The sequence below is a fragment of the Crocodylus porosus genome, unplaced genomic scaffold, assembly GCF_001723895.1.
Source record: "Crocodylus porosus isolate Cpor-Errol unplaced genomic scaffold, CroPor_comp1, whole genome shotgun sequence".
Taxonomy (NCBI): domain Eukaryota; kingdom Metazoa; phylum Chordata; order Crocodylia; family Crocodylidae; genus Crocodylus; species Crocodylus porosus.
Window position 1 is genome coordinate 20,912,969 of NW_017728951.1, and position 22,053 is coordinate 20,935,021.

At 45.8% G+C, this 22,053-nt stretch overlaps 1 protein-coding gene across 7 annotated transcripts in view; it reads right to left on the reverse strand.

Annotated features, from left to right (window-relative positions):
• ADD3 (adducin 3) overlaps nt 1–22,053 on the reverse strand; it is a 168,035-nt gene that overhangs the window by 137,095 nt on the left and 8,887 nt on the right. For 2 of the 7 annotated variants that reach the window (XM_019555785.1, XM_019555789.1), the window contains exon 1: nt 17,081–17,179. The exons of 2 other annotated variants lie outside the window; for them this stretch is intronic. The gene's annotated coding sequence lies outside the window, so the exon portion shown is untranslated. Of the gene's footprint in view, nt 1–16,582; nt 16,608–17,080; nt 17,181–22,053 lie in introns of those variants that run through there. 3 more of the 7 variants (XM_019555792.1, XM_019555786.1, XM_019555790.1) reach the window with 3 other exon arrangements.

Sequence of the window (22,053 nt, forward strand, 5' to 3'; positions counted from 1 at the left end):
GTAGATGACAGTCATAATACAATTCAGTTTAACCCCTGGGAACACCAACAGCATCAGATTTATATTACAAAGGAGGATGTATTGCACGAGCAATACAATACTTGTTGCTGTAAGTTTATTGCATGTTTGATGACACCATGCATTTTCTATTCTTAGAGGCAAATAGCTGGAGGCTTTATTTCCTTAAAAACAAGATCAGATTATATTACCTACCTCAATTAGTTCAATCTTCCAGTACTCGCTAAATTATTTTAATTAGTACTTGTGTCTCAATGTTTATAGTAGTAGATTTAAGCACGCATTTTTTTTTTTTTAAACCAGTATCAAGTAGGAAGGGAAGCAAGAACAACTGTGAAGTACAGTACTGGTCTTACAGTAACTAGGGTTGTACAACACGTAGGGAACATTCTGCTATTGGTATGCACACATCACCACGTGCAGATGGTTGGAGAACTGGATTTTTCTCTCCCTTAATAGTACCCACATAGCTTGTATACACCTTCTACTTTGCCAGGAAGGCACCAACATCCTGTACCTCAGCCCCCACAACTACAGACTCCCAGGAACACAAGATTTTGAGATGGGTGTGGAAGAAGCTGAATCTCTTGGTTTAGGGTCAGGGGCCCAGAATCTTTTCAAGCTACAGGCTGGAACAAGCTGGGTCCACTCTGGCACAGGCTGGGTGCTTTGGTGACACATCAAAAGCAAGGGTTTTTTTTGCCTGTGCTCATACCAGGGCCAAGCCAATGGGAGCTGCACCCAGCCACTCCCTGTCTGGGGCACGAGCGCTGCTTCCAGCCAGGGTAGGCAGGGTAAGTGGGGGGCTGGGCAGATGGGAACTGTATCCACACTGGTGCTGCTTCCTCCTCCCTTTCCCAAGTGCAGCGTGGGCTCAGTGGAAAGCTGTCCAGTCGCAGCTTACTTCTTCATTGGCTGAAAGCTGCATCTGTGTTCCAGTCAGGGAGCAGGGAGAAGCAGCAGCAGTGCAGGCACAGCTTTCAGCTGCCCAGCCCCAGCATGGGCAGAAACAAAGCCTTCCAATTCTGCCAAATGATTTATGCAACCTAAAGAGAAACCAGGTATAAACCTTTTGGCAAAGTTGGAAAGCTCTGCCTCTGCCCAACTCTGCCAGCCAGATCCAGTGGCTCCGAGGGCTATATCTGGCCTCCAGGCTATAGGTTGCCAACCCCTGGGTTAGGTGGAAGATTCTGACCGCCTTTCGTAAAAAATTGGCTTGCATCCTTAAAGACATTTATCTGAGGGAAGAAACATGAAGGGGAAAGGGAGGTAGTTAAGTTGCCATTCTTGCATGTCCCCTATGCTTCTGGCTGAAATGACAGCTATTGCTGATAAGTACAACATGATACTACCAGACCAAAAGATTGGCCAATGAACTGAACTAGGTTAAGATTCTGCAGTGGCATTAGTATTTTCAGACTGTCTAGTGGTAGAAAGGCTGAGTCAGGTAGCACAATTCCACTTGGGCTGTGACTGGCCTGCCATTCTCTAGTGGAGGACCATGTAGCACTGCTTATGTTTATATAAAGCTCACTCTGTTGCAACTCCAGAAGGTTGTCCAGGTTGTTTTACTGTGCCAGGAAGAGAATCTTGTCCACTTTTCCTGATAAGTCTTGCTCATAGTAGTTTTCATGCTGTTGACAGTTATGCCATGGATAGATGAAGAGAACAATCCTTCCATGCTCAACACCCAGCCAGCATCCAGGTTACAAAGTGGAGCGCTTGCAGGTCTGTATACTGAACCCTCTCTCCAATCTGCAACTGAAAATCTGACAAATCTTGGGTTGGGCAGACAAGCGATGTGACAGATGAGGAACCAAAATTCTCCTAGCTATGCTATGGCTACCGAAATAATTTGGCTTAGCCTTATTGGTAGGGACCTACTTAATTCACAGTTTAGCAGAAACCGTGAAGTCCAGGATTGTCTGCGAAATCAACAACAAATTAATAAAAATAAAATGCTGACTCCGTGGAGGGAGCCAGTGGTCCCTGCTACCAGGAAAGAAAGGCACGAACTGGTGGAGTGGCATCAAGCATAGCAGACAAGATGGTGGTTGCCCCCTTGCTCCTCCTCCCCTCAGTAGGGCCTCTCCACCAAACGGCACAAAGTGAGCCCCCACACTAAATGCCTGTGAAAGTGGGCTCTGCATGACACAAGCAGACCACGAAAAACCCTGTGTCTCTGCAAGTTAGATAGGTCCTTATTTATTGGATTTATCACAGCGCTATAGAGATAGACAGTAGTACTACAGCTCCACCTACCAGTCTATGGGATCAGGAAGGCACTAAACATAGATCATGGATTATTCAGGAAGTGGCCAGAGAAGCTGGCACTTCTCGTTGGTCTACACTGTACAGAAGTCTCTCTGGGGCCATTTCCAGTTCTGAGAAGAAGTTCTTAAGAATGGGATCTTTGTTCTCTCAGTTGTGACTCAAAGAGAAGTATCTCCTTCAGATATGTGCCAAGTTTGTCCTGCAGGCCAAGTGTACTGTGGAAAGGGTGATCTCATGCCTAATGCACAAGAACCAGAATCTGATGGGCTCCTGATACAAGGCAGGGGGTGTTTAGAGAGATCCAACCCTGGTCTGCTTGTCGTAAAGCATGTCATCAATTGCAACCTGTGCCAGGCAACCTAAGGTATACTGTGGGAATGCACTGCAAGTCTTCCAGGATGCCAAGTTCTAATCTGATGTGTACATATTCTTCCTGCTGCCATTTAAAGGCCTGACAGTACTAACTGAAATAAAATCAGAAGCATATCTGAGGGATGTTTGTATGGGGTGTACACAGTCTTAGCTAGCCTTCTATGCTCCTGAACGGTAGTTCTGCCTTCAGCAGATTCAAAATACAAAACACAATGCAACCTAATGGCATGACCAATTTAGTAGCAGTTTGGTTGGAGCCTGTTTGCAGACGCAAGTCACTTAGTACTGAAACTTGGCTCAGGCAGTAACCGATAGCATTTTAGAAGCTAAAATTGCCCCCAATGAATTAGTCTTTGAATGTAGTGTGAGGCTTGATGTCTGCACATTTAGGGTGCTGACAGACATACAACGCCCCCCGCCATTGTAATCATAGTGCTTCATGAGAAGTGCCGTGAGTTACAGTGATCTCCCCAACCCAGTAAGCATTCACTGTTGGGTCTGGGGGGTTGGGAGATCAGGCTCCAGCTTGGAGTGACTGGATTTCTACAGCCCCTTCCCCTTAGATCCCCTGTCACCCTTCCCAGCTCTGGTGTTGTCTTGAGGATGGGAGAGGGGAAAAGGGAGGGAGCTCAGGCTGGGGTTTACCCAGCCTGCACTGGAGGGTGGGGCAGGTGGACTGGAGACCCTGCATCTCCACTACTTTTAGATGAGAAGGATAGACTTTGTACCCAATAAGATTTTCTCTGCACCAGCCAGTTGTCCAGGTAGGAATACACCAAAGCACTGTAGTGGACTGTTCCATCTTATGTTGGAACAGCCAAGAGCCTGACTTTGTATCAATAGTGATTTTGACCTAGTATAATTTATACTCCTAAGGTACTTCCTGTAAGAATGGTACAATATATCTGCAGAAATGCTGAGCCATAAGGTAGTTGAGCAAAAGCAAGACATTTGGTGGATTCCACCCTTTATATCCTCAATAAACAGAGCTGTCTCCGGGCATACAGATGCTATGCAGATACCGATTACCAAGACGTTTCAGAGCTTGAGAACAAGAACATCATTCTGAATGGTGTACCATTACCAATCACTCACTGCAAATAATTTTTCAGTTTTACCAAGTATTTGTTAATCAGAAAAAGAAATCTGATGTAAAATAAGGCAGCCACAATGCACTCCACCACCAATTTAAGGATACCTTATTCACCGACCACTACCCTATGCTCCTTATCCATCTGAGCACGAATGACATGGCTCGGAGCAATCCCAGCTAGGTCATAAGAGGCTACAGGGCTTTGGGGGTTGGGGGCAGAAGTGGCGTTTTTCTCAATCCTCCTGGTTTCAGGTTATGGGCCAAGGAGGGAGAGGAGGATTGAGGTAGTCAACCAAAGACTGCAGCGCTGGTGTCACTGTGAAGGCTTCGGCTACGATAGCAGTCCGGTGAGAGAGGCAGTGGTTTACTGGGAAGAGATGGCCTCCACCCTCACTTAACTGGGATGGAAGCTCTTCTCAGCCAAAATGGCTGACCTGCTTGACTGGGCTTTAAACTAAGCCCGCCAGGGAATGGAGGGACTACTGCCACAGCAAGCCCACTGGGCAACTTCTGCAAATCCAGCAGGCTAAGACATTCAAGGGAATCTAACCCTACCCCAACCCTGAAACAATGTCCTCCTGGGAGTGTAGGGGAGACTACTGCCTCCGATAGGACACTTACATGCCTGTATACCAATGCCAGGAGTTTGGGGAACAAACAGGAGGAACTGGTCCTCCTGCTAAACAAGAATGACTATGATCTCATAGGGATAACAGAGATCTGGTGGGACTGCACCTATGACTTGGCCACAGGTATAGACAGCTATACCCAGTACAGGAGAGGTTGTGCAGATAAAAGGGGCGAGGGAGTAGCTCTAGGTCAAGGAAAGCTACGCATCCCTGCAAGGCGCCACTGGCACCCAGGGTGGACGACTGGAGACCCTCTGGGTTAAAATCCATGGTGAACATGGCACAGGGGACACAATGGTAGGCGTCTACTACAGACCTGCCAATCAGAAACAAGAGCTCAACCAGGAATTCACCAAGGAACTAGCTGAAGCTGCACACTCCTGGCGCATGGTTGTCATGGCAGACTTCACCTACCTGGACATCTCTTGGGAAGAGCACTCAGCCAAATCTGAGCGGTCGCAAAGCTTCCTCTCATGCGTGGACACGCTCTATCCGACTCAAGAAGTCTGCGGACCAACATGAGGCAAAGCGCTGTGCGACCTGGTACTGACAAAGGGGGGTGATCTAGTCAGCAACCTAATGATTGAAAGGAAGCTGGGAGACAGCGACCATGAGCTAATCACTTTCACTACCCACCGTAAGGCTGGCAAGTCAGTCAGCAATACAGAAGTCCTTGACTTCAGGAAAGCTGACTTCGACAAGCTCAGGAGGCTTGCTGGCAAGGCCCTAAGGGACCACAAACTGAAGGGGAGGAAAGCTCAGGATGAGTGGTTGGCTCCTCAATGGAGCAATCCTGAAACCACAAGCAATGTCAGTCCCATCTTGGAGGAAGGGTAGCAAAAAGGTAGAGCAACCTCACTGGCTCTGCAGGAAACTTGTGGACCTCCTGCATCTAAAAAGAAAGACCTATAAAGGATGGATCCACCTCAAAGGAGGAGTGTTCTGCACTGGTCCAGACCTGTAGGGAGTAAACCAGGAAAGCCAAGGCTGCGACCAAACTCCAACTAGCTACATGTATCAAGGATGATAAAAAGCCCTTTTTTTTAGCTACATGGGGAGCCAGAAGAAAAGCAAAGGTAACCCTGGACCCCTACTAAACCAAATGGGACAACTGACAACCGACACCCAGGAAAAAGCTAATGGGTATTTTGCATTGGTCCTTCACCAGCCCCAAGGGACCACCCTGCTCAACACGGGATGGGAAAGCCAGGGTGAGGGAGAATTGTTACCCTATGTCACTGTAGACCAGGCTGGACACCTTCAAGTCAGCTGGCCCAGATAGTTTATACCCCAGGGTACTTAAGGAGCTGGCAGACATCATAGCTCAGCCACTGGCCCAGATCTTCAAGAATTGTGGCACTTGGGTGACATGCCCAAAGACTGGAAGAAGGCCAGTGTGGTGCCTATCTTCAAGAAAGAGATGAAAGTAGATCCAGGGAACTACAGGCCTAATCAGCCTGAGCTCTCTCAGGGAAGATCTTGGAAAAAATTATCAAAGAGACCATTCTTGACAAGCTTGCTGATGGCAACATCCTGAGGGACAGCCAGCACGGCTGTAGGTCTTGCCTGACCAATCTCATTTCCTTCTATGATTAGGTGACATATCACCTCGACAAGGGAGAAGAGATTGACGTCATATACCTTGACTTTAAAAAAGCCTTTGATCTGGTGTCCCATGATCTCCTCGTGGAAAAGATTGGCCAACTGTGGCCTCAGGCACATCACAATCCAATGGCTAGGGAATTGGCTCCCAGGCTGGACCCAGAGAGTGGTAATCGATGGAAGTAAGTCCATCTTTGGGCCTACACTTTTTTAACATTTTTATTAATGATGTGGACATTGGTATCAGAAGAGGACTGGCCAAGTTTGCCGATGACACCAAACTTCGGTGTAAAGCATCTACACCTGAGGATAAGCTGGTAATCCAGGCTGACCTCGACAGGCTCAGAAAATGGGTGGACAAAAACCTGATGGCATTCAATACCAAAAAATGCAAGGTACCCCACCTTGGGGGAAAAACCCGCTACAGCTTATAGGCTTGGCAGTGCTACGCTTGCTAGCAGCATGGCTGAAAGGGACTTGAGAGTCATGACTGACCACAAGATGAACATGAGCCAGCAATGCAATGTTGCAGCTGGTAAAGCGAGCAAAACTCCAAAGGTGTTTCTCAAGCAAATCCTAGGATGTCATCTTCCCACTGTACTCGGCCTTGGTGAGGCCACAGCTGGAGTACTGCATCCAATTCGGGGCTCCACAATTTAAAAAGGATGTGGAAAAACTTGAGAGAGTCCAGAGAAGAGCCACACGTACCATCAGAGGGCAAGAGAACAGGCCCTATAATGACAGGCTGAGAGTCATGGGACTCTTCAGCCTGGAAAAGCACAGGCCCGGGGGAACCTGGTGGCTACTTATAGGTATACAAGGGGTGTACATCAGGATCTGGGGGAACGCCTGTTCACCAGAGCGCCCCATGGGATGACAAGGTGAAACAGTCAAACTCCACCAAGACCATTTCAGGTTGGACATAAGGAAAAACTTCTTTACTGTCCAAGCCCCCAAGGTCTGGAATAGACTTCCTCCAGAGGTGGTGCAAGCACCTACTCTGGACTCCTTTAAGAAACATTTGGACGTCTATCTTGCTCAGATCCTTTGACACTAGCTGACTTCCTGCCCCTAAAGCATGGGGCTGGACTCAATGATCCTCTCGAGGTCCCTTCCAGCCCTAACGTTTATGAAATCTATATTTATAACTTAAAGCACCTCCCTATCCATGCCATAACATGAACCCTTGATTATTAAAACCAAGGACTTTAAAAATCGAATTCATTGTGTTGCTTACTATTTGAGCTTCAGATCAAACAAGCTAAACTGACTGGCTTCAAGTTCTGATTCTAGTCAATTTTTATTCCAATTTTTTTCTTGACGCACTATATTGTTCTTACATAGTGCTTGCTGCAAGTGTGAGCATAACATATACATAAATAAATGAAAAACAAAACTTCACTGGGAGATCTTAATTTGGGCCTAAGTAGTGCACCTTTTATTCTAAAGCCATATTTTACCATATTACCTAAGACCATTTTCATAGAAGCGATGAAAATAACATATGAAGTTATTTTTTTTCACAAACAAAACCCAGCTGTTATGAAGGGAAGGGGAACCAAATATATTTTTGTTAATTAAAAAAGTTTGATTTTGATTACATTGATAAGAAAAACTCATAAAATATGTTTTGCTGTTATAGGTTTACAGCAGTTTGCCTCTTGCCAATTGTTTTTCAAAGCACAATACTAGCCATTATTAAATAAGAAAACATATCACATCTGGATATCATTTTTCCTAATCAGTTGCTCAAATATCTGCCTTTTTATTACAAAAAACTAATGAATGTTTTATTAGAATAATCTATTTTGGATGCTTTTTCAATCTTATAAAAATAATTCTTTATTCCAATAAGTACATATTTAGAGGTCTGCAAAGCATTTTAACCGTACGTTTTCAGCCCTTAAGATGTTTAATACAGACCACAGATACTTCCTTTGAATGCAAAACAAGTCCTGTAGCAACTATAAAACAAGTTTTAAGATTCAAATCAACAGTCAATGAGAATTCTAACTTGTATTCACCCAGCTATCTAACAAACAGGAAAAAATCCACACTTTTCATATTTTGTGCCCTTTTCGCAAAGAAGGCTTAATGGCATACTGGGCTGCATTCGTAGGAACAGGCTACCCAGAGACATCATAGAATCCCTATCCTTGGAGGTTTTTAAGACCTGGGTAGACAAAGCCCTGCCTGGGATGATGTAGGTGGGGCATATCTACTAGTTGTTTGTACTAAATATGACTCCTGAGGCCCCTTCCAACCCTCATTTTCTAAAACTCTATGATCTAAAAGAAACTGGAACATGGAGTTGGGATGCACATGCATAACCTGAATTTCTAAATAATAACGTCATATTAGAATCATCCACAGAGGGCAATAAATAGCTTTCAGTTACTTAATAAATGGTAGACAGTGAACCATCTTTGACCTGTCCAGGAGAATTTACCAAAATAATGGCCTATAAAGTTGCAAGAAGAATTTTACTTGACTTCTCTGTATATACTTTTAAATCAAAAGATTAAAGGGGATTTGCAACAGATTCCAAATAATTACATGTGCTTTTAGCACAGGGCAACCCTGTTTTTGCCATAAGCTCTTTGAGGATAATAACTGTCTTGTACTATGCATTTGAACAGGTAGCTGCTGGGTACTACTTCCCTGCCCTGCCACTGATCCCTTCTGCAGCCAAAGGTACTCTTCTCACATTAACACTGGTAGTCGCTCTCCAGCCCTGCTCTCTTCCTAACCCATTCCTACCCTACCAGAGGGGAGTGGGGTGGAGCGCAGCTGGGTTGCAAGCACTTGGTCGGCCACTCTAAAAGGTTGATCTCCACTGGTTTATGGCACATGTTCCCAGAGTGCTTGGTAATCCCAGGGGCAGTGAATCCTGGGATTCTAAGCATCTCCTGCCTACCTGCAAGCTCCAGACCCAGAAATATGCAGGTGACCCCACTCAGAGACATCCTGCATCCCCTGCTCTCAAGCATAATGAAGGCCAAAGTTTTGAGGGAGATGTCAGAGCAGGCTAAACAGAACATTACCAGGCTTGAAGCATGCAAGATGGGGCAGGTGGCTAGGGCATCCAAGCTGGGAGATGTTGCTGCTCAGTGGCAAACAGCCTAAACAGATGAGAGCACAGACCGCTGCAATGTGTGACTAAACATCACTTAACACCAGCTGATTGTATCTCTATTAAATAGAATTTGTATTAATACCATCCCTATTCTGCAGCAGTCATTGCCTTTCATCAGAATTATATTTAATATGTTCTAAGAAAATATCTTGATTAAACTGTCATCCCAATTAAGTGGAAATAAAACTAAGCAATGGAGATTCAAGGGGGAAAAAAATCCAACTTTAGTCTCTAAACAGGTTGAAGTTTTCTAACATTATTAACTGAAGTAGTTGGTAAAAAAATAATGAGTTAAAATGCTTAAGCATAAAAGTAAACTGCTGTTAGAGAAGCATTTTTCAGATTATTAGCCTTCTTAACCAGGGAGCAGACTGTGGTTTTAGATTAAAACAATGCCATAATTAAGGTACTTTCACATACAAACGGATGCATTAATGTACTTAAAAATCTGATCAAGCCTTTCTAGTAACCCAAGTAACAGAACTGTCCACACAACACAAGAGCCAGATATGTACATAAGACATTTTAAAAAAGAAACAGTTTTAGTCCTCATTTAAGTTTGTGCAGCATGCAATGTGCTGGTGCATCTGAAATTTGGCTAGCAAGGGGCAATGGGGGGAGGGGGAGGCATCAGAACATGAAAAGTGTTATTTCTTCTCTATGCCAATTACTGAAAAATGAACGCAGAAATTAGATATACAATTAGACTGCACAACACCATAATTTACTCCAACCACATTAACAGGGCAAATAAGTTGGTTTTAAATTGATGAACTGACAAATGGACGAATATTTTTCATTCATCACTTTGTGCCAAATGGCACAGCAAAGCCCCCCAAAAACAATGAACCCCACTTGGTATGTTTTGCAATGCCAGTTGCCTTATGAACAAAACAACAAAAGCATATGAAGAAATCTTAATGCAGAAGGTGTTGTTAGGTGCAGCATTAGCTATTTAATACTCAGGGCTATACTCTTCTCTCCAAATGCATATGGAAATAATGGCCTGTTAAAATACTGTACTGCAGGAGAAACCATCTTTCCAAAAATATACAAAAGAAGTAGACTATTATAATTTACAGTAAAAATTTGGAAAGTGGTAAGAATGTATTCAGTTTAAAATATAGCAAAGATCCAGAAGTTTCATATTTTTACTTCAGGCCCCAATCCTGTAAACTGATCCATGCAGATAGGCATTATAAAGGAAAAAGGTTGGAACCATATTACCTTTAAAAAAAAAAAACCACCCAAAAAACAAAAACAACTCAAGTGAAGAAGTTTGAGGTAATTTTTAAAAAGTAAATTCAATATTTATTTTACTTTAGCTCCAGACTCTTAGCTTCATGTTAGTATATAGTAGAAGCTAACTTTTTTCAGGTCAGAAACTGGTTTCACATTCAGGTAGCTACACACCATCTTCTAGAATCACAGAAAATTATACCTGGAGGTTATCTCATCCAACCCTCTGCTCAATGCAGGAGCATCCCTATGTAAACTATCCTGAACAAGCGCCTGCCTAACTGTTCCTAAAACTAAAGGAAAAACCTTGTCACACAACTACCAGGCACACGGCCCCAAAATGCCAAGAACAGCCTAAATAGCCACCAGTAAATCAGGAGACAAGGGCACTATCAGATGTCCTGACAGTAAAGGGCAACAGTACTCTAAAATACATTTGAGACCCCAAGGAAGCAGACCATGTCCCCTGCTACTGGGAAAGGCAAAAATCCTCAAGGTTGATGCTGATCTGACAATGGGGGCAATAATTCCTTCTGGATCCCAAATGTGGTTACTGGTATAACCATAAGCAGAGGACCAAGACCCCCTAACCAAGAAACTAGGAGTTCATTAGTCCCAGCAGAAGCACTGACACATCCCAGGCAAAGTCCTCACTCATGGCTGCAAGCCAAAACCAATGCTTCCAAGGACAATGGGAGGAGTGGGTAGGGGAAGAAAAAGAAAGAGATCCTGATACCTGCAGCAAAGGGAGAAAAAAAAATCATCCCCAGCCCCATGCGGCAACCAGCAAAGCCCAGAAGCAAGGGAAAAAAACAAAAATCACCTTCCTGCTCTACAACATGGGGATGGCAAAAAGCATTACATATCACACAACCTAACTGGAGAGCCAGAACACTCCTTTCTGTCAAATGACCCCCTCCTTATCCCAGCTTATTTAATCTTCTTTCCTAACTAAGCTGGTCATAGAGCTCTGCTTCATTTTCCTGCTGCTGAACACTGTCCTCTTGACTTTCTACCTGCTTTGGGCTGCACAGCTCTTCTCACGAGCTCCCAGCAGTGAGAACTGGGAGAGAGGGGGCTCCCAACTCTTGCTCTTCATAGCACACTTCAGGCATTACTTCTCCTAAATCATCACCAGGCAATGCTTATTCCAACCTCTTACTGAAGACTTCCAATGAAGGAAATTCCACAACTTCCATAGACAGTTTATTCCCTTGCCTTGCTGTTCTAACAGTAAAAAAAAATTTTCCAGATGCCCAATTTAAACCTGCTTTGCTGCAATTTCAAGCCACTGCTGTGTTCTGCTCTCTGCAGTGGGAAAGAAAAGGTGGTCTTCCTCTTTATGGCAGCCCCTAGATATTTGAAAACTGCTATCATGTTCCCCATTAAAACTGCCTTTTCCACAAGCTGAACATGCCTATTTCTTCCATCACTCCTTATACAGCTTGTCTTTCAAGCCTTTTATTATTTCTGTTGCCCACATTTTGACCCTAACTTCTCCATATTCTCTTCAAAAATTGAGCACAGCTCACATGCTTTTTGGACTACAGAATAACAGAGAACATAACAACCAAGCCACATTCCCCACCACCATTATAGCAGTGATCAGCATCCTCAGCAAGTAAGACCAGTGACTGGACGGTAAAAAGTAAGATTCTATTAAATTCTGAAGTGTGCAAAAGGACAGCAGTACTACACCAACCAGTCACAAACTGAGGATCAGAATCATAGAAAATTAGGGTTGGGAGGGATGTCATGAGCCCATCTAGTCCAATCCCCTGCTCCAAGTAGGACTATCACCAACTAGACCATCCCAGCCAAGGCTTTGTCCAACCAGATCTTAAAAACCTCCAAGGATGGAGACTCCATCACCACTCTAGGTGACCTGTTCCAGTGCTTTACTACCCTCCTTGTGGGAAGGTTCTTCCTAATATCCAACCTACACTTTCCTTGCTGCAACTGGAGACCATTGCTCCTTGTTCTGTCATCTGCCACTACTGAAAGTCTAGGTCTGTCCTCTTTGGAACCCTTTTCAGGCAGTTGAAGGCAGCTATTAAATCCCCCCTCAATCTTCTCTTCTCTCAACTAAGCAAGCCCAGTTTCCTCTGCCTCTCCTCACAAAGTCAAGTCCCCCAGCCCCCAGAACCATTTTAGCTACCCTCCACTGGACTCTATCCAATTTGTCCACATCCTTTGTGTAGTGGGGGCCCAAAACTGGATACAGGACTCCAGATGTGGCCTCACCAGTGCAGAACAGAGGGGAAGAATCACTTCCCTCGACTCCTATTAACGCAGCCCAGGATGCCATTAGCCCTCTTCACTACAAGGGCACACTGTTGGTTCCTATTCAGCTTATTATCCACTATAACTCACAGGTCATTTTCTGCAAAGCTGCTGCTTAGCCAGTCAGTGCCCAGCCTGTACCAGCTCATGGGACTGTTTCATCCTAAATGCAGCACTTTGCACTTCTCCCTACTGAACCTCAGAAGATCTCTTTCAATCCCATCCTCCAATTCAGAAAGACCTGTCAAGGTCTCCCTGAATCTTAACATTATCCTCCATTGCATCTACTACTCCCCCAGCTTGGTATCATCTGAAAACTTGCACTGCATCCCATCTTCCAGGTCACTGATGAAGACATGGACAAAACTGGCCCTAGGACTGATCCTGGGGCACTCCACTTGATACCGCTTGCCAACTAGACATCAAGCCATTGATTATAACCCTCTGAGCCTGACCAGCCAGCCAGTTTTCTAACCACCTTACCACCCCGCTCATCCAATCTGTACTTCCCTAGCTTGCCTGTTGTGGGAGACTCTATCAAAAGCTTTGCTAAAGTCAAGGTAGAGTCAAGTCCACTGCTCTTCCCACATTCACAAAGCCAGTCATCTCATAGAAGGCAGTCACGTTGGTCAGGCATGACTTCCCCTTGGTGAAGCCATGCTGACTGTTACTAATCACTTTCTCCTCCAAGTGCTTAGAAATGCATTCCTTGAGGACTTGCTCCATGATTTTTCCAGGGACTGAAGTAAGGCTGACCAGTTTGTAGCTCCCCAGAACCTTCCTTTTCTTAAAGATGGACCCTGTATTTGCCCTGCCCAGAGCAATCATCATTGCGCACTAGCTTTATTCTCTGAAAAGCTGGCTCCTAAATAGCTTCTCCCTTCCCTTTGCTCACACAGATCCCCTTGGCCTTCCAACACCCTTACTAGGTGAAGAAAAGGGCAGTGACTCAAGTGCAGGGACAGAAATCAAGGGCTGAAACACAGAGGTTAAAATCTAAAAAGTTTTCTGTTTTGAACTATACAATGATCTGTCAAGAGACCCTTCCTATCAGTCCTCATTAACACATCCCATGGTGGTAGTAATCTATTTAACTAATTTTGAGAGCCTACAGTTCACTGTGGGATGCAGCACTTGGATCAATGACCTTACTGCAGGCCAGCTGGGCAGCCTTAAATAAGTTACAGCCAGGCTTTGTGTGTTGCTTTCCCCATCTGTAAAATAAGAATAAAGATACCAACTTTTTTTGTAAAACACTGAAGCAGCTGATGATAAAAGCTAGGGGGTGTTATGAATCCAGCACCAAAGGCTGCAGAGCACCATCAGCTTATTTTGCTGAAAATGTCAGAAAGGCTTCTCAAACAGCATGCATCCACTCCCCAAGCAATGCCAGTGAACCTACCTGTAATCCTGGAGTCTGGTGTCTTCAACCCCTCATGAAGTACTGGATACATCATGAGAGTCTCAGCCCAAGCCTTCCCTTGTTGACTGTCACAGCAACCAATACCACCCAGGGAACTTGCTAAAATGACTTGAACTCTTCCATCCTGGCTGCCTCCAAAGAACAGCAGTGAGAAACTATGCCACACCCATAAGGTCCCTTCTCTTGTAGAGGACACAAGAACAAAATCTCTCTCCAGCTCCCAATCAACATTACACACAGCCATCAGAGGAGCAGGTAACACAGAATGGACTCACATGAAGGTAGCGTACAACTCTACCTCTTTCCCTACATTTGCCCAGTGCTTGGACAAAACTGACACAGGAGAAGCTGCAAGAAAGCAGCAGCACTTTTATTGGAGATGTTCTGTAACATCTGAAAGCTCTCCGTTCTCTGTTGCTTGAAAGTACACACCCACAACTGGTCAAGTCAGCAGTTTAGCAATGCTCTACACTCCCTTCCCAGGGAGTCCTGAGCCAAGTTCAAACTCACAAATCACAGCAAAATAGGGCAGGAGGGGACTGACCGTACACAATCCAAAACCCTGCTCAAGGCAGGATCCTCCCTGTCCAAACCATCCTTAACAATGTTTGTCTAACCATTTAAAAACTTCCAGTGACCTGGTCCTTATATTCAAGGCATTCAATGATCCTAGCATAACGTTAAATTATCCAAAGATGCAGAATGACAGCCATGTTTTATACATTTTGCTTCTTCTACTATTTAGACACACATATACACAGAAAAGGAGAAGAAACCACATCAAACCAAAAAGCACTACCAAAACAAAACACTATGCTACACACACACAGCTAACCCCTGGGGGCAAGAAGAAAGGTAGGAATGAGCCACACATGACAGATGTTAGTCACGTCAATGCACTATTGGAAGGCACTCAAATACTATGGGAAAGCAGTACGGGATATGGCACAGAACTGAATGTTTAAGCTGTCTGCCATTCCAAGGACACAGCTGGCAATGTACAGATTTAAGCAATCAAATAAATCTACACTGCACTTTTGGACACTGGTTTAGAAAGTTTTGCACGTGCACACATCTTCTAAGCTGCCTAGTGGACCCAAGGTAGCTCAGCAATAGAGTTATTTTCAAGGTTTCATTTTATACACACCCACTCCACGGTTTTACAAACAGATTTGAAAACTCGGAGATCGCAAAATGGAATGAGTAGGTAGCAAGCTTTCGACTTGGACAAGGCAGTCTTTTCTACCCAGCGTGTAACAGAAGTGGGGAACTCGTTGCCACCAGATGCTGTGGAAACCGACGGCTGAACCAGACTCACAAAGGTGCTAGATCAACTACATTTAATTGGTCTAATGACAGATTTCATATCCACCCAAAAAACCTTGTCGGCCTATGTCCTTAGACCAACATGGCTACAACCACTGACCCCAAAACCATTATTGGAGGAAAGGAGCGTGAGAAGGTATTGGGCCACTGAAGAAAAATGTCTGAGCCCTTAAATGTTGCAGCAGTGGGAAAAACCCTTGTGCAGACCTACTGCAGATGCTTCTTCAGCTCGACAAAGGGTATTTATACCCAAAAGCTTGCAAAGAACAGTTTTTCCAACTATCTGAGTTAGTCTAATGAAAGATATCACATTTACCGCCCCCCGCAAAAACCCTGTCTGCCTATATCCTTAGACTACCCTGGCTACTACCTACACCCCCAGTCAGACATCGGGCTTGTTGGTTGTAGCATTTGTTTCAGACACCTCACAAAGAATGATTTTTCCAACTACAGAGTTGTTCTAATAAAAGATATCACATCTACCCAAAAAAACAACCCTTGTCTGCCTATATCCTTAGGCTACCCCATCAGACCCGGGCTTGCTCGTTGCAGCCTGATTTGTACCTGAAAGCTTGCAAAGAACAAATTTTCCAACTACAGAGTCGGTCTAATATGAGATATCACCTTGACCCTCAAAAAACCTTGGCTCCCTAGATCCTTAGACCACCCGGGCTACAACCTCCACTCCCGTCAGGCCCAGGCTCGTTGGTTGCAGCCTGGTTCATCCCCTAAAGCTTGCAAAGGGCATTTTTTTTCCAACTCTTGAGTTGGTCTAATAAATATCACCTTTACCGCCCCAAATATCTTGTCTACCTAGATCCTTAGACCACCCCAGCTACAACCTCCACCCCCGTCAGACCCAGGTGTGCTGGCTGCAGCCCAATTCAACCCCTAAAGCTTGCAAAGACATTTTTTTCCAACTACTGAGTCGGTCTAATACAAGGTATCACCTCCCCCCCCCCCCCAAATAACTTGTCTGTCTAGATCCTTAGACCACCCCGGGTGCTGGCTGCAGTCCCCTAAAGCTGGCAAAGAACAATTTTTCCCCCACCTGAGTGATTTTAATCAGATAACACATCTGTCCACGCAGATGCGCCCCCCACAACCAACTCCCCGCCCCGCAGCACCCGTGCGGGCTGGGCCCCGGAGGCCGGACATGTCGAGGCGGGATCCGGACGCGAACTCACCTCCCCGCGGGCTCCTTTGTGCCTCCCTCGCGGCGCCTGCAGGGGGGCAGGAAGCCCCGCCCCCTGCCCCGGCGGTTGGCCACGCCCCCGCCAACGGTCGGTCGCGCCCCCAGCCCGTTGGCCACGCCCCCCGCCAACGGTCGGCGGCGTTCCAAGCTCTGCTGATGGGGGGGGGGCTCCTCCCCTCCCCCCATCGCCTCAGCGCTGAGGCGGGAGCCGCCACCTTCCCTCAGGGCTCCCCCCACCTGCTGCCACATCCAAGTCGAGCCTCCCCTTGCAGCCATTCCCTCCTCACGGGGTTCGGGCTGCAGGGTCTAACCCGCTCCATCACGGCAGGATGTCAAATCCCCGCCCCCCCAATACAATCCTCTCTTCAGCAGGGGGATTCACAAAGCAGCCGGGATTCCCGCCCAACGGCTTGCAAACGTACCCCCCGCAACCCTCCCTTTAATTTTGGCCCGATGTTAAAAAGTAAACGCACGCAATACCCCCGCTTACCCCGCAGCGCGGCTGCCCGCGCGGTGCGTGCGGCTCCGGGCGCGGGCTCTGCAGTGCTGCACGCGCACACACTGCAGCACAGCTCGCGCGGGAGCCCGGCGGAGTGTGTGCGCTGCTCGCCGGAGAGGCGCGGCATGACCGCTAGGCGCTGGCCGCGATTTTTTCTTAAAGCGACATGATTCTTCCCCAAAGCCAGCGCCCTTCTGGCCTTCCCCTCCCCCAAAAAAACACTATCCACTGAGGAAAAACAGGTTAACGTTGAAGTCTGGGAGCCCCGCTCCATGAAAAGCTACCTAGGTTCTTTGGGCAGTGGGGCGACCTTTTATTAGAGCCACGAAATAGTTGGGAAAATTGCTCTTTCCCAGCTTTCAGGCCCAGATGCCCTTTTTTGGGCACAGTCTGCCGTGAAAAGGTGTACCGCGGCACCATGTCTGAAACAACCCTTCCAATCAACTTTTGCAACCTCCTCACGAAGCAGCCGCGCATTGGCAACATGGCAGGGGTGCGTGCAGGGGCACACGCACGCCCTGAGATTGGCGGTGCGCCCCCTGCAAATAGCGCTGAAGACACTGCGGGCGGTCGCCGCTCGCAACCCCACCACCAACACCACCGACAGCGTCTTCCGACAGTTCTCAATTGCCACTGGCCACCACCGCCGCTGCTGGCGGCATCTGCGAGTGGTCGCCGACCGCCAGTTGGCGCTCACCACCCACTCCCTGCCTCAGCGTGCCAGGAGTGGGAAGCTTCCCACTCGCTGCCACCATCAACACCGCTGCAGCCACCTGAGGGAGCTCCCTGCTCACCGCCACCGTGCCACTTTGCCGCCACTACCTGTAGGAGCTCCCCGCTTGCCACTGCCACCAACACCGCCATGGCCACCTGCAGGAGCTCCCTGCTCACTGCCACCATGCCACCACCTGCGGGAGGTCCCCGCTCGCAGCCACGGCCAACACCACTGCAGCCATCTGCAGGAGCTCAATGTTCGCCACCACCTGTGGGAGCTCCCCGCTAGCTGCCACCATCAACACCGCTGCAGCCACCTGAGGGAGCTTCCTGCTTGCCACTGCTGTGCTGCCACTGCTTGCAGGAGCTCCCCACTGACCACTGCCACCAATACCACCACAACTACTTGCGGGAGCTCCCCGCTTGCCGCCACCACCAACACCACCACGGCCACCTGCTGGAGCTCCCTGCTTACCACCCCCATGCCACTGCCTGTGGGAGCTCTCCACTCGTCGCCATCGCCAACACTGCCATGGCCGCCGGTGGGCACTCCCTGCTCGTCACCGCCACCTGCAGGAGCGCCCTACTCACCGCCAACGCCAACACCGCTGCAGCCACCTGCTTGCACCCGCTGCCTGCAGGAGCTCCTTGCTCGTTGCTGCCACCAACACCACCACAGCCACTTCCAGGAGCTCCTGCTCGCCACTGCCACCAGCACACCACTGCCTCCTGTGGGGAGTCACTGTGTCCCCCAGCCTGCATGGGCACACAGCTTTCATGCTGCTGTGTATGTGCCATGCAGTGATGTACCTAGACTCCAGACATGCAGACAAAAGTGACAGTTTTCACCTGATCCAGACACAAAAAAGCAGTTTATAGCTGTGATCATCACAAGTGCACAGCTGTACACACCTTCCAAAATGGGAGATTGGGTGACAATCTGACCCCTCATTGCATGAGATATCAGATAAAGATGTTACAAATGTAGTGTCTTGTATCTTGCATCTGGCAGCCTGGTGAACTTTTAGTATCAGGCCCCCTTGGCCAGACATAATGATAATAATAATCAAACAACGGAAAAAAAATTACCATTTTTGGGCTCCCTTTCTGTCTGGGTCCAGTTTGCCCATGCCTGTGTCCAGCCCTGGTGCCATGGATATTCTCCTTCCCCTCATTGCTAGTTAAGCACATGCACGTGGGTAAAGAACATTTCCCTCTGCCTAAAGAAGGGCGTTTGTGCCCAAAAGCATGCAAAGAACAATTTTACCAACTATTTAGTTGATCTAATAAAAGATAGCACCTCTACCCAAAGAACCTCATCTGGGTAAAGAACAGTGACACTGCAATGCAGGACTAGGAAATAATAAAAAACTGCACATGAAGTAGCAGCTTCCACCTGAAAGTACTGCCTTGAGAAAATGAAGGTGTAAGGTAGAGATAAAAATAATTACGTGGTGTAATAAAAGTGTGATTTGCAATGTGTGTGTTACATGATAATAGGGAAAGAAATTACGACATCGGGGGGAGGGAGTGATCAGTTTTGAGGTGAAATTTGAAAAAAGATAGAGAGCTGATGAAGCGAAAGATGGCAGAAGGCAGCTCCAGATGGTTTGAACATTAGAGAAGAAGGTTCTTACACCAAAAGTGGAGAGACTGTAGGGAAAAACAGGGGGTAATTGTTAAGAGTGTAATGTGTGTACCAAATATTATCTTTATAGACAGAATATTATCCTTATATACCTACAAAAGCAAAATCTTGTATAGGTAATATATAGCAAAAGCAAAAGCTTTTACAGGTAATATGACAATATAACATGCTAGAACCCTCTTTTTAGTTGCTTGCTACTTTCTCAAATGTTCTGCTTCCAGGCTCATCTTGTCTATGCTTTCCTCTAAGCTTGAAGAACATTCACCCCACCACTTTGGAGCCATGCAAGTCTTAGAAAAATATACTCTCTCCTTCTTTATAAAATACTATTCTTCACATGGAACACTCAAAATGGGCCAGTCCTTGCTCTTGGAAACACAAACATGACCATAGCAATCAAGCTATGATGTGTAAAATTGTTCACAGTAGGAGTGACTGCTTGTAAGAAGTGGTATTAAAACTAGCTTCACATATAGCTGGCTCTCAAAGAGATACTCAGATATTGCAATGATGAGGATATACAAGCACATTAATTGAAAAGACAGAAGTTGGAAAAATGCTTCAAAATAACTTTACTTATTTCATATTTTAACATAAAACACTTAAATGTTAGCATTAGAAGCAATTTAAAAGTCACTGAAGACCTGCATTGAAAATGCAACCCCACCAAAATATCTATCCATCACATTTCAAGTATGTATGTGCTATATTTGACTGCTGCTGTTCCTTGACTTTTGAAGTAGTGTCTGTGTGTGCGCGTTGGGGGTTGGCTGCATACTCATATAGTGATGCACTGTAAAATGAAGGAATTGCATGTGATGTAGTTTGGATTTTTCTTTCCTCTTCTTTATTCTGTCTTTTTAATAAAGATATGAAGTGTCATACCCACTGCTGATAAATATTAAGCATCCAACTTTGAACTGGAACAAGTCAAGAAATGCAAAAATTCAGTCTTGACTAGGAGAGTTAGGATGACTGCATGATGAAAGGAGTGGACTGGGACTCAGATCCTATTCCAAGTTACGACAAAGATGGATGTGCCTGTGCAACCTTGATCAAGCCGCATAAGAGGGCTGTAGTACTTTGGAGGTCCTTGCTTTGCTTTTTACTGTGTAGTGAATTTAATTTCCTATGCATAAGAATTTCCTTTGCAGGTGCACACTAGTGCGCAGAAAATCACAAGGATGATCAATCATCATGATTCAGAACATACATAGGATTAGAAAGAAACTTCCTCGCATGAGAGAGTATTTCATAATGACTTTTGGTGGTTTTTCTCTTTTTTGCTATTGGCTACTGTTGACTACCTAGATTTGGCTTCCTCCAGGTTCAAGTGTTCATATTATGCATCCTAAGATGATAAGATGTCCAGTTGCAGGTTATATGTAATGGACGAATCATACCATGAAAAATGATTGCATGAGTTGTGTGGGAAATGCAACAAATTGATCTGGACTAGTAGGAACTGGTAATAGATTCTTCCAGCCACAAATGTTCGTCTTTCAGGTTCAGACTGTCAGAGTTCAATAAACTTGACAAGTTAAATCAAAGCCACTTTTGGCTGATATAGCAGGGCATCAGCACAGAATTAAATAAAGCCTTAAAAAATAAACGCAGCTATGTTGTTCCTTCAGGTGTGACTCTTCTTTCCCAAATCCAAGAGACAATTGGAATATCAACTTTTCTTGGGACCTGATTCAGTGGAATAACCCATCACTTTATGTGGTATGCAACCTATTTTGCACTGTCAAGACCACATGTCTAATCAGCGGACCTAGCTGAGCTATTCATTAGAAACTTGGCCAGGCCACAGACATTTGCTTCCATGCTTTATGCCAAGCTCCAGAAAAGGAGGAGGGAGTGGCAAGGAGCTCATGTTAATGAGTTCTTCATTCCCCATGGAGAGATAATCAGAGCAGTGCTCAGAGATTCATCAAATTTTTTATTAGCACTTTAATGACCTACATGGCTTTTTTTTTAAAGGAGTTACTTCAGCAAAGAATTGGATAATTCCTCACACAGCTGTGTTTTAGGAGGCAGCTCAAGGGACGTGTTTGCCAAATTACTTTGCTCTATTAAAAAAAAAAAGTACCATAGTGTTTCCTGGGTGCTTCTTTTTTCAATCAAGGGCATTATGTCCTCCATCCACCTCTTCTGTTTTTTTGGTTTCTTTTGTAGTCATTACAGCTTTGAGAGCTGTAGGGCAAAGTGCCAAACAGTAACGGCACTGTATGTCCTCACTCTGCAAATGACCTTAAAAGCTCTCCAGGCACAATCTCTCTCCTGACATCATTACTAATGGTCATATAGACCAGTATATAGGCAGGCGCCTCCAGGTGGTTATGAAAGATGTCTTCCAGGGGTGAGCGCCAAATGTCTACAAACCACTGCATCTTCTATTCGCCAAATGAGGGTTAAATTTGTTTGATGCTGGGTATTAGACACCCTAGGCACCAGAGCAGCAAGTAGCTGTTGCCAAGATTAGTTTTTTTTTTCATCTGCGCCTGGTGAGAAGTATGCAACCCGCTTTCATCCTGTGTGAGACCTTGTCACAATGATCTATGCCTTTACTACCTTGAGAATGGATTACTGTAATACATGC